Source organism: Ambystoma mexicanum, chromosome 3p (genome assembly GCF_040938575.1).
Source record: "Ambystoma mexicanum isolate Mex_15411 chromosome 3p, UKY_AmexF1_1, whole genome shotgun sequence".
NCBI lineage: Eukaryota > Metazoa > Chordata > Amphibia > Caudata > Ambystomatidae > Ambystoma > Ambystoma mexicanum.
Window position 1 is genome coordinate 797,839,793 of NC_090925.1, and position 12,722 is coordinate 797,852,514.

The following is a 12,722-nucleotide window of genomic DNA, read 5'->3' on the forward strand; positions in this document are numbered from 1 at the left end:
CTTGCTATAATGTATGATGCTTTAAGATCATTTGACATTCACATGAAAGCAAATACATGTTTTGGCATGCCAAGTACTGAACCTCATGGGTATAAAGTGAGGAGCTTTGTGTTACTACATTTACATAATTGCTAGTTAATTGGAGCTTCGTGGGGTCTTTTAGTTGGAAATGCCCCATTTCAGTGCTAATTGCCTAACAAATTCACACCTAAGAAGGGCTCTGCTGATAAAAAAAAAGGAAAACAATGGCTCGGACTCCGATTCCCTCCCTCGTAGTTTGTGACCTGTTAACGACGGCGCTGAAGGTGAAGGTCGCAAGTCCATTCAATAATGGCCCATAATTGTGGGAGTCGGCCGCGCGGAGCCCAATGAGTCCAGTGATGTTATGACGCGATTATGCCTCTCTCTCTGACATGTTTGCCTTCGGAAAACGGCAGTTTGTTTGTGGAGATGACGGGTTACAGTCTCCTGCTCACCACAGAAAATGTCTAAGGTGCTGTTCGGAACAACGGATTTCTGCTACTATGTTGCTAATGTACTTTTTTGTTAGAACTTAAGTTGCTTTCTGTTCACACACACTTCCCTTTAGTGAGCAGGTTCAGGCTGCGGCTAAAAACTGCAGATTCCACTTTACAGTTTACTTTACAACACTTTACACTGCTCTTTCAAGAGGCTGTAAATTCACACGGCGTTGCTAGCGCGAGTACACATCTAGTTCGCGAGCTGTTGAGATTTGCCAGACAGTGGCGAGCTCATGATGAATTACATTGATTAACCTTTTTTATCGTCACTGGAACCAGTCACTCGTTTTCTGGTTTTCTATTGGCTCGCGAAAGCTCCCACAATCCCCCTTGCGCTCGGCGCCCGCCATCTTTGCTCTCCCCCTTTCGGTAATAGAAGGGTCTGTATGGAAACTTCGCGGCAAGTTTTCGTCAGAAATCGAGATTTTGGCGACACCCTTTTAGCCCCTTTTGGGGGTTTTCCAGCGCGGCTCTGGGTTTTGTTACAGGGAACTGTCCTTTGGAGCCTGGTAGGTTTTTTTTATCACCCTCGTGGCCTGGCTTTGTTTTTGGCCAGGCCACGAGGCGGGATGTTTTTGTTTTCTTGGCTATAATTCAATTTGTTTTTCCTGGCTGATCTAGAGATGGGGGAATACTCCTTTAAAACGTTGCGTTACCGTCCTTGGAAATGGAATTTGTTGATGCTAACGATGATCAATAAAACAGGCAAGTGTGAGATTCAGATCAGTTTTACAACCTAACGGGGCTTCGTTGTCCACTCCTGTGGCTTCGCGCATGATATGCAGCTTTGCTTGGGATAATACGCTGATGGTCCGTGCTGCCCAGCTCTGTCTGCTAGTTCTGTTATTGTATTAACGTGGATGACCACTGTATGACGTAACCGTGGAGCTTTCTCGCCAGTACCGGGGATACTGCTATGTAATGGCACATTACATAAGGATTATTCTCCCCACCCCACAAAATTTCCATAAGGGGGAGACGGGTGTACGGAAATGGTCTTAATATGAATCTCGGGTTTTCCAAATCTGGTCTACTGATGCACTAAAACATAAAGGGTTTTCGGTAACCATTTGACGGGTGTAAGACATAAGTCTCTGCATCTTACACGAATGATTCCCCCATGGCTGCAGGTCTGACTTGTAAAGGTCGATCAGTTAATGCTCTAGTCGAATGGGTTCAACGTGTTATCTGATTGAGGCCACATTATAACCCCGTTATAATCGTTTTCACGAGTTTCCCGTACCTAGCCGTGACCTGGTAAAGATAAGTACACTCTAATGTGACAGTCGTTTACGTCTCCAGCTGTGATAAACGGTAACGCTGATCACTTTATTGCCTGTTTAACCAGTCTCCAATCACCCGTATAATTTGACGCGTTGGAACACCATTGTATCTAGAAGTCTTTCTTAAATCCGATTCTATTTCTTTTAGTTAATGGGCATGGTTTTCTTTTCATATTATAAGAGATGTAGACGTTAAATGTGCATGTTTCTTTTCTCTTGGTTGCCAGGGCGACAGTACCCCAGAACACCATCTTTACATGTCCATTACGTTGCCCACAATGCACTGCGTTTGTTCTCATATCTAGTTATTGGGTCCAACCTCTCCTTTCTATACAGGTTTTACAAGCTTACTAGCCAGGCATAAAGCCCACCTTCCCCTCCGTTCTGCATCAGCACACAATGTATTCGTTGCCCCAAATCATTTATCACTAGCGTGTGGCTAGTTGCAAGTTTTGAGGCATGATTCATACCTGAGATGGTACAGTGCATTAGCTTTCAAAGTCCCACAGGCTTCTACATCAGATGATAGATTGAAAGGATCAGCAGAAAAATACACTAGGTTCTTTCGTAGAGGACACAAATCATTTTCAGTTTAAACTTCATTTGGTGAAGTAATAGTATACCTGTAAGCAGGGCTTGGGTGGCTGCCTGCTCTAACGGACCTTAAATCTCACAAAAGGCAATACACATCTGTATTCACCGAAAACAACTTATTTCCAGCACTGATAAGAAATGCATTTTCAGGCAGAACATCTAATGCATGCATAACTGCTGAACGTTCAGTGTTCTTTAAATTAGGCACAAACATTCATAAATAGTTCGAAAACATTTTTATTTTCTTAAACCATTTGAAATGAAGGTTTAAAACGCACAATTGGAAAGCAGGGTGGGTTTTGCATTTACCTCACACAGATTACAAAGACAAGGTTTGCCACTGCTATGTAGTGTCACGATTTCAATTCATATCCTTCAGTTTACTGGCTGGTATACAATGTAACCACACAAAATGTGTTCTCAAGGTTTAAATGATGCAATGTTCAATGATACTTCAGTATAACTCCAGAATGAGAATGGGTTCCTGGCTTGCATACAATGTAACAAATACATAGTAAGTTGCCCATTTTGTTATTGGTGCAATGTCGGCTATCTCACTATCAGACTTGATAATAGGTGCCAACCATTGAACAGTCACCCAAGACTGCTGTTATTCTTCTGAAAATATAATAAAGGTTTTGGGGTGAGCAAAAGATGCCTCAACTATGAACTATGTGTTTTCAATCCTCACTTGGTATATCCTTTGAGGTAGTATCGGGATCGGAGCGCAATCATTCGGTCATGCTTCAAACTTAACATCAGGGAAAGATAGGATGTGCCTTGAAGGCTGTCTGACAAGGAACTATCTGTACAATTGATGGGCTAATTGAGAAAGATGTATTGGTCCACCCAATACAAAAGACACTTGTTGATTATGAGATTTGTTTCGATTAATCTAGAGAAAGCAGAGAAATGCTAGGAGCATTTCAGAATATTTTTGTAGGGATAAAAAAAATCGTATTACAACATCAACAAAACACAGAATGTGTAAGAAACTAGGTCAGAGTTCTGTAACCTTTTGGCTTGCCAGTTGTTTTGACCTACAACTCCCCTTAGCCAGCATCCCCCCCCAACCCATCCCTATCTCTTGCATTTCTCTTCATTGCACTTCCACGTCCTAAATACCACAAGGCCTAGTAGGACCACAACTGTATATTTACTGTTTTACCAATGTTTGTTCTCTCCCCTGTTTCCTTCCCAGTTAGCCGTGTCGAGCTTTGAAACACAATTCTGTTGTATGAGCGCCTAACAAATGCTAAATAAAAATAAAATACTCAATGGTGAGGGGGATCATGAGTTGTCCAAAACATCTGTTGAGCCGCAGGTTGTAGACTCCTGTGCTAGGTAAATCATGGTTTGATAAGAAGTGTAAAATAAATCTGACTGACTGCTATAATTATATATGAATCCACTTTAGAAAACTTGAAAACTGAATGAATGGATCTTGCATTGAAGACGTTTTGAGGGTAGTCAGTATTGGGTATCCAGTGAGGTTACTGGAAAAAAACGACCAAATCAACTTTTACCAAATATGGCATGGGGGGGAGGTTTGGGGTGTGTTTATCAATACAGGGAAACTGGAGATTGAGGGGACCTCCCAATTGAATAGATTTTTCTTAGATATTTCTTTTTTTTCGGTAAAAGTTGATTCAGTAAAAATAACTTGGGTAACATTACATGGAACCACAGTATCACACATTCTAAATGCTTCCTGTAATTGGTCACACATGGGCATAGCTATTGTAATGGTAATGCTACCAAAACTAATGTCTCTTCTCTGCTTTATGTTAATGTTAAAGGACATTTGTATCACCACCGGAGTGGTCCCCTGGCGGCACTGAAAGAGGAAGGGAGGGGGGTTAGTGGGAGGAAGCTGGAAAAGTGCAAGAGAGCAGTGATGTGCTGTTGACAGCCTCAGCCCGGTGGGTCCGTTGGCTGGGCCTGGGGTGTTTGCGGCTGGTAGTCATTGTGTACTGTTGTGAGAGTCTGTGCGCTTTTGTTTTGTTGTTGCAATGTAGTGATGTTTGTGCGGTTTGTGGTTGTTTGGTTTGGAGTTTGAGAGGTGTATGCAGAGGGGGAAATTGTTAGTGCAATTGGTTAGTTGGCATCTCTATCCTGAATTGAGGCGCTGGACTTCTGTAATCTCCCCAGATGAGGTTCGGGAGCAGCCCTGCGCCTCTGTCCTGATCTGGATCCGTCCAGCCTTCAAGGTCCCTTTCACACCTGGCCTCCTCCTCCCCCAGCCTCCCTTGCAGCCCTACCCATCTTCCCTTCCCACTCATACGGCCAGTGCACCTGCCAATGTCCATAGCTCAGCTAGTGTGGTGATTGGGGTTGTTGACTCCGTGTTCATGGGTGTCGCCTGTGTACCACTCTACCTGGGTCACTCGTCCAGTTGCTGTGTAGAGGAGATAATTACATTATTTGAATTTTCAAAACCATTAATATTTTAAAGGGCTCTTAAGTCACCGTTCATTATCAGAGAGCCTTAACTATGTGTGGAATTATAAGGCAGGAGACAGGTGGATTCTGAAATCATATTTAATTTTGGGATAATAGTGGACGTTCAAATGTAAATAAATAAAAATGTCCAAGCGGTTTCTTCACCGAGGAGTCTGCCTTCCCCAATACACTGGTGAAAATATCAGTTGTCTTCTATCTCGCGGTGTCCGGATAGGCCCGCCCCTCCGTTCTTGCTTCACTCTTCTCCTCCGCGTCCTGTAAATAGAACAGACAGCGTTGGCTAGATTAGGAGGGCCTTTGTACCTTCCTCCAGCTTCAAACCCCCACCAATCACCATGGCCCCTCCCTAGCTGTTCATTCATTGTTTGGGGAGGCTTTGTCCCGCCTCCCTTAAAGGTTGTCATCCAGGCTGTCACTTCCGCCTGCCTCCGGAGTTCTGGGGAAAGACCCGTGGTGATTACATCAGCGTGGCTCGTAAGGGGCCACAACCAGGGTACATACAGGCGGACACTGGCGTCTGGATTCCCTCCCCAGCTGTGATGTGCCTTGTGACTGCTGTGAGGTGCCTCGCGGCAGCACTCCTATCCCCCCCTCATTCTGACCCGCAGGATCCGCAAAGATTGCCCCCACCCCCCTTTCCGGCTCGGATCCATTGCATGGTGAGTAACGGGTCCTGCAGACGCCGCTATGCCTAACATGCGCAGCGTTTCCTGATTGTATCTCATTGTTGTTATTGTGCCGGGCTCCCTTGCTGTGCAGCCTCTCATGGCCGTCCGTCCTCGGTGCGCTGTCTGCCTTCCATGCCTTCTTCATTGGTTCCTCCTTACGCTATGGAATGTGATAAAAGCCCTGGGCTGGATAGTATGCAGTTTGATCTCCTTAAACGTGATCTCGGCTCCCCTTTTGACTAATTTTTCGAATAGAATGATTTACAAATAACCCGGATTCACAGAATGTGACATCCATCAATTGGATATACAGCAAGGAGGGATAGATATATCCTGAAAGGTTATCTCCCATTTCAAGTTTTGTAAACATTATTTAGGCAGGTTGGAGAACTGGATTATTGAGACAAATGTATTGGCACCAATTTACTTTGAATATACAGCAGAGCCTTAACCTCCATTTAGCTCTGGCCAACTGGATTTTCATTTAAAAAAGAATGAACATATGTGGCGTTTATGGATTTTACCACATCCTTCGAGTCTGTTAATCATTGTAGACTGATGGAATGTCTAGACCATAAGTGTATCCTTAAAATCTATTGGCTGTAACAGTCACAATTTATAATAACAGTCATAATTTATAATTCCAACCATGTTCTTGTCCGGTATGTCAAGGATAGATATGTTACAAAAGATTTCACTGTACTGTGTTGTAAATGAGCCTGTGTCATGACGACATTGTTGTTTAAGCTTTACACCAACAGACTTTACAACCATTTAGTGCAGCAAGAGGTGGATATTCTAGTGGTTCATTCTGAGCCAATATGTCTGAATATTCAAATTTCATGGATCATGTAGGGTGGAATGGTAATGTAACAGGTCTCAGTTCTGGCTTGAACCAATATCTGCCACCTGTATTGATGAGAAGATCCCGGAGCCCCTACTTTTTATTATTTAGGGACAACCTTTTAGGAAGACTTGAATGGTAATAAACATATTGCAAATATTGCCACTAAGATAGCATAGGTAGTATGGGGTATTGAACATTTTAGTGTTGTTTTCTTGTTGGGAAGATGTCCATGTCGTAAGAGTATTCGAGGCAAAAGTGATGGTATTACAATATGTGGAACAGACCTGCATGGCCATGGTGGGAGTGAGCTGCTCAAGATATTGGAAAGAGTGTTTTTATTTAAGGCTATTACTCTCCCCTCCACTTCTCTAACTTTGGGACTGTATAAGAAATTAGGCCCACCTGCCCGATGTCTCTTTTTAAAAGCAATCAGTCATAGGTTCTGTTACATGCTATCTGTATATCACATACTGCTATTGCTGTGGCTTCTAAGCAATGTGGGTTAAGGGCCCTTCCGTAAACCATAGCCTGAACAAACCTGAAAATAAGGGCATTATATTGCATGGAACTAGAATTCCGGCAGCTTTTCAATTACTAGCAAAACTCACTAGTTTAAAGTTGGGCGTTGGCTCCAATCTTATTTTGGATCCGATTGTGGGCCAATGAATTTGCATCCCTGTGCCACTTTATTATTCGAACCATGGTGGGCAAAGTGGGTTGGCAAAAGATTCCTTTGCTTGCATATATATCCAATGCTCTCAGGGAGGCCAACCTTAGTGATCTTTTTCCACCAGTCTCACTCATAATTAAGAGTGAGGCAACTAGTTATAAAACTGTGGTCCGAGAGGCCATAGTAAGGAAAAGAACACTTTGGGAACACGGCAACAAATGTGATCAATATCACACTATGATTAGTAGGCTCTCGGGGATCCAACCCCATTTAATATGGTGCCCTTATAAAAAGGATAGGTGGCTTATCACAAGGGCACGTTTTGACTCCCTTCTCCTGCAAGCAACTTCAGCTAGGTGGAAGGGAACCAAAGACGGGGTCGTCTGTCCGGTTTGCGGAGATCAGCTGGAAGATCTGGCTCATTTTATGATCTTTTGCCAGGGGTACGCAGGCATCCTAAGGGCAACTTTGCTACCCGCCCTAAGGAAAACCAAGGTGCGCCATTATAAAGCTGCACTTATTTATTTACTTAGTGCTGACTGCGTTTTTACAGCATGGGCATTGCTTACATTCCTAAAAAGAGCATTGTACTTTAGGAAAAATGTGCTCAGGCTCCAGGAGGACGAATGCAAACTATGAACCATCTTTACAATGGATATACCTCGCATATTGACTTTTATTGTGCCCCTGTTCAAATTGGATCCCACGATGTAATGAATGTGAATTTGCTATTGTTCAATTTATCTGTATGTCTCATTTTAACCCCAAGCACTAGTTTTTAGAAATTGTGATTTTTTTTTAATGGATTGTATGTACTTGTGTATTAATTGATCGTTTGATGAATTTTTTAAAAAAAATTCGAATAAACATGTCTGACTAGTTTAAAGACCTCATACTAGTCATGCAGAGCGTTCAGGCGCAGAGAGGATTGATAGGTTAGTGACCATTTGACAGCTGGACTACATTTTATGTGGTACACAGCAGTATTCTGTATGTTGCAGCGATGAAGGATGGAATGGGCCATTATAAATTAGTGTCAACCCGGCGTCCTCAGCAAAGGATAGATGGGGACCTCACATGTTTGTCTGTTCAGGCCTGTTCGGGCCAGGGGCCCGGGTCACTGTTCTGCATTTCACCTACAAAGTAGTTGTTACTACTCGCCAAAAGACATCACCATGTGTCTCCTCCCTCCACAGCCTATCCCCACCATTTTTGAATGGCCATGCACCTTGGGCAGCCTCAGCAAGCGACCCTAGAAACCCTCATCAATATCCCCCATGGCCCCATCCAACACCCATGCGCCACAACACCCCTCATGCTGATCAATGCTCGCTGTGGCGAATCATCTTCCTGGGCACCAGTGGTCGAGGGATAAATATCAGGTTCTAAACCATCAATCAACCCCACACCTCTAGTATACCAGAAGGGATCCGAACAGACTGGAATACAAGTGAATTATAAGACCTCCTTGTCCAATTTTGGTAACGTGGATGGAACGGCAGTCTTATCTCTGCAAGGTCATGGATCGTTGGCTAATTGCAACACAGTGAAAATACAATTATTACCCAATGACAAAATGGACTGTCCAGTCAAGGTTGTATAAAAATATCTACTTTATTATTACTACAGCAGACGGTTCTAGCACACTACAAATACGACCACCCTGTAAATGAACACAGACAGTTTCACAAAGGAAAAGGGATGCTCTCTGGATACTGACGGAGGAGGGTAGCTGGTAAAGTAATCAGTCTTACAGTTCAAGATTATTTGGTTTCAGCACCAAGGGGGCAAAAGGGTTGTAACTGTCTCTAGGGGCCTTCAGAGAAGGACCAGGGCGGCAGAACCACAATGTACCTGGTGCTGAAGAAGTTCTTGGTGCTCGACAGCGTCAAGGCGGTTCCAGGGCACATTCCAGCCCTTGACACAAAGTTAGTGGCGGGCGACAGCTGCGGGTACCAGGCGGAAGGCAGTTCGGCAAGCAAGGCTAGACAGATGTCTGCATGCTGTCCGGCGCAGCGGCTCAGGACCAAGAACCGTTTTCTCTGTGCTGGTTGGCGGATCAGGAATGCTGGTTGAGGCGTTTTGGACGGCTCTGGTGACTGTGGTGTGACAACAGTCAGCGGTACAGCCGGATGCGGTTTGAGGACTCAACTGTCTTAAAAATGTCCTTAAAAGGTGGACGCTGGATGATGCTTGTGTGGCACTCCTCCTAGCTTCTTCGCAGGGCTCGTGTCCTTTCAAGGCAGACAGCCCAAAGCTCGGGAATAATTGCAGGCAGCAGCCTTGTCCTTAGTTAAGATACTCTCAGGCACTTCCCACCTAGGAAGCTTGCTGGCAGAACCTAGCAGGGCATGCTGTGTGCTGGTTGGGTACCGGTTCTCGAGCTACTAGACGGGTCCTCTGAGTCCGGTATCTCCCTCTGTTCCCAGAGAGATGTTTAGGGGAGGAGGGATCTTGCTTCCCTCTTGGAATGCCTTGCCTTCCTTCACTGGCAGAAGGTAAACTGTACCTTCAGCTCTGGTCCAAATGAGTCCTCCTTCTTACTCCTTTCAAAGTCTTTCGATGTTCTGCTAAGTGAGGGGTTCAGCCGTCATTTAAAGCCAAATGGGCCCCAGTGATTGGTGTAGGCTAAGCCCATCTTAATGAACTAATCCTGGGTCCCCACCAACAATCTTCTGTTATGCATGATGCCAGGACCGGAGTGCTCTGCAGCAGGACAGACAAGGGGGTGACGACATATACCGAAGTCCCACCCATCCCCCTGTCTGTTGTAGATCAAAATGTCTCTCTGGGTAAGTGAGGCCTCTGTTACTCATGATGAAAGCGCAGGGTTCCCTTGAAGTTTGTGTTTGGAGCAGACTTCCTATCTCCTCCATGCCCCCAAACCACATACTTCTCCCCTTTGAAAGGAGTAAGCTCTCCAGGGGTTTGCCTACGGTAAATAGTGGACCCATACTTGCATTTCACTGCCTTTCATACAGAGGGGTGGGAACTAGTTTCAAGTTGACACATGCATACCAAAGGGGTGTTGGCTCTGCCTTTCCTGTTGTCTACTATGACAACCAAGCCCCTTCAGGCTTGCTTCAATTATCTCTCATTAGTATCCACTGCCAACAGCCGGAGTACAAAAGGAATGCAGATCCATGGGGCTTTTGATATTTAAATTAGGCTGCCTATGTTGGAGGAAGGTGTGCCTTTCCCCTTTTTGAGATGCTTTGATGTACCTGGGGCTGTCCCATTCCAGCTGAATGACCAGAGAAAAACGCCTAGTCTAAATCTAAGATGGGAGCAAGCTACGACTGTCGAATAATAAGGCAGCCCTAGTGGCCCCCCTCTTTCGGGCTCAGACCTTCTCACCTTGCTTTAAGGGACTCCCTCTGCAGGGTGCGGACCCTTCTCCAGTTTTCCCCAAAACACAGTTTTGGACTTCCAGTCCCAGAATGCATTTCAGTGTATTTTGCTCCTACTTTAAAGCTCCTCAAAACGGCAGTCCATGGCTTTGGGAGCTGCAGGAGTCTCAATGGGGATGAGTCCTGAAGTCAGGGCCTCATCGCCTGCGTCTCAGAGACCTGGGCTTGCCTGCTGGGTCCAGGGGAGGAGCGCTGGTGTGACACAGGCAGGAGATGCCAGCTGCCCCTGGCTTTTCCTCCTTGAGTTACAGGTCTCTCCCCTCACTGCAGCCTCTCTTGCATTCAAAGGTCCAGTGTGGTGGTTCCCTCCTCCTCCTGGGTCTCCCAGGGTCGCTGCAGCTCAACTGATCTTCTTCTTCCGTCTCGACACCTTCCAGCATCCCCAGCTCGCTCAAAGTGTGCCTTACTGCTTCACCTTTTATATTTCCTGGGAGTCTCAAGTGGAGTCAGGTGTGAATAGTTGGAAAAGGAGGCCTGATTTTGTCTGGCCTCATTATTGGGAAAGTCCAGTCTTAGTATAGCATAGTCTTTCTTCTGTTTCTCATTGTTGGTGAGAGATATTCATTATTTTAGCTCCCCTCTCCCTCGTCTCAGTATTTGTAGAGAAAGCCAGTGTGGAGGGATTGTGGAACTTGTGGTTTTTCTGATTAGAGAAAAACTGTGTAGGGTTTTGTCCAAATAAACAGGGTGAGTGTGTGACAGTAAATGAATGTGTTGGTGTGGTTTTACAGAAAGGTATGGGGGCATAAGGGAACTAGTTTAACAATATTCTATTTCAACTGAAGGAATGTCGGTTAGGGACACATCTAATACAGGGGGATAAACCTGCAGTTGTAATATATGAGATGGTAATTGCAATTTCTTTCTCCTGGTTCTCCCACGCCTCCTTTCTGATGTGGTACTTGTTGGAATTAGGGGGGAGGGGTACTGGAACAGGATTTAGAGTAACCTATAAAGGGTGGAGGAAGTGTCAAAAGGCGGGAAATACTGCTTCTCGCCATCAGATGTCTCACCCCCATTCCCTGAGGACCTCTCTCCCAGGTGATCCTCCCATACTTGCCCAACCCCAGGGTTATGTTATTTCATTTCTAAAGCGCCAAAGCCAGTGGGTATCCAGGCGCTATCACGGGAAAAAAAACACTAGGAGCAGTATGCAGTAGAGGTATACAGTCTACTCAAACAATCTGGTCTTCAGCAGTTTTCTAAAAGCTAAATAGTCCTCCTCCTTGCGGAGACTCTCTGGCAATTCGTTCCAGGTCGTTGTTACCTGGAACGGAAAAGCACAACCGTTTCCCCGGGCCCTTTTTATTCGATCAACCCTGCGCTAGCAGGCCTGTGCAGATCGAAGATTTCTGTTTGGCTGATGAATAACTACCTTTTCATTAAGGTATTGGGGGCGCAAGTCCAAAGATGCATTTATGACATACGGTTAATACTTAAGAGTTAAGAGATCCTAGCGGAAATTGGGAGCCAATGTAGCTTCCTCTGAGCAGTGGATGTAGGTTAATTCCGACCCATTTGATGGACTACTCCGACTGCAGCATTTTGCACCTTCTGCAATTTTTTAAATATTTTCTTCATTGGCCCCACACAATAAGGCATTGCAGTAGTCAAGTCGTGGGAGTATTACAGCCCTGACTAGTTTGGTTCAATTTTCTTTTGAGACTAAAGGGGCTACCTGCCTTAGTACTTTTGAATTAGTACTCTTTACAATGGCTTTTACATGAGCCCCTGCATCCAGACTTGCTACATGGGTGCCACTTTTATCCTACTACCTTCAACCTCAAAGTGTTCGAACATATGGTCTGGACTGTCTCTCGCATGTTGTGATGCATACATCATCAACTCTGTATTTGTAGCATTCAAACATAGCCAATTATATGACTTCCAGCTTTTTATACTCTGGTAGGCCTTATTTAGCTTTTCTTGATCTTTTGCATGATTTCCACTCCGTTCAACCAGCAGCTGGAAGTCATCGGCATAATTTGTAAAGAAGAAACCAAGTTCTTCCAGTTTCCTCTAATAAAGGGACAGTGTAAATATTAAAGAGCGGGGGGGGGGGGGGGTAAACAAGCCCCCTGGGGGACGCTGTAAAAGATAGTTTCTGATTCAGATGATGAGTCTCCCCAGTAAACCCCCGACTTGCGACCTTCCAAGAAGGTAATCACCCCTCAACACTTGCTTATATCATATCCCACTTGACTGATGAGACTACGCTGCTATCTCACAGGGTCTGACTCCAAGGGCCATGGTTTGCCCTGGCCAC

At 45.0% G+C, this 12,722-nt stretch overlaps 1 protein-coding gene across 2 annotated transcripts in view; it reads left to right on the top strand.

Moving 5' to 3' along the window:
* The first annotated feature begins 864 nt into the window (after window positions 1–864).
* LOC138580899 (zinc finger protein 585A-like) overlaps window positions 865–12,722 on the top strand; it is a 175,079-nt gene continuing 163,221 nt past the window's right edge. Inside the window, exon 1 of one of the 2 annotated variants that reach the window (XM_069651812.1) lies at window positions 865–1,030. The gene's annotated coding sequence lies outside the window, so the exon portion shown is untranslated. Of the gene's footprint in view, window positions 1,031–1,067; window positions 1,227–12,722 lie in introns of those variants that run through there. The other variant, XM_069651813.1, reaches the window with a different exon arrangement.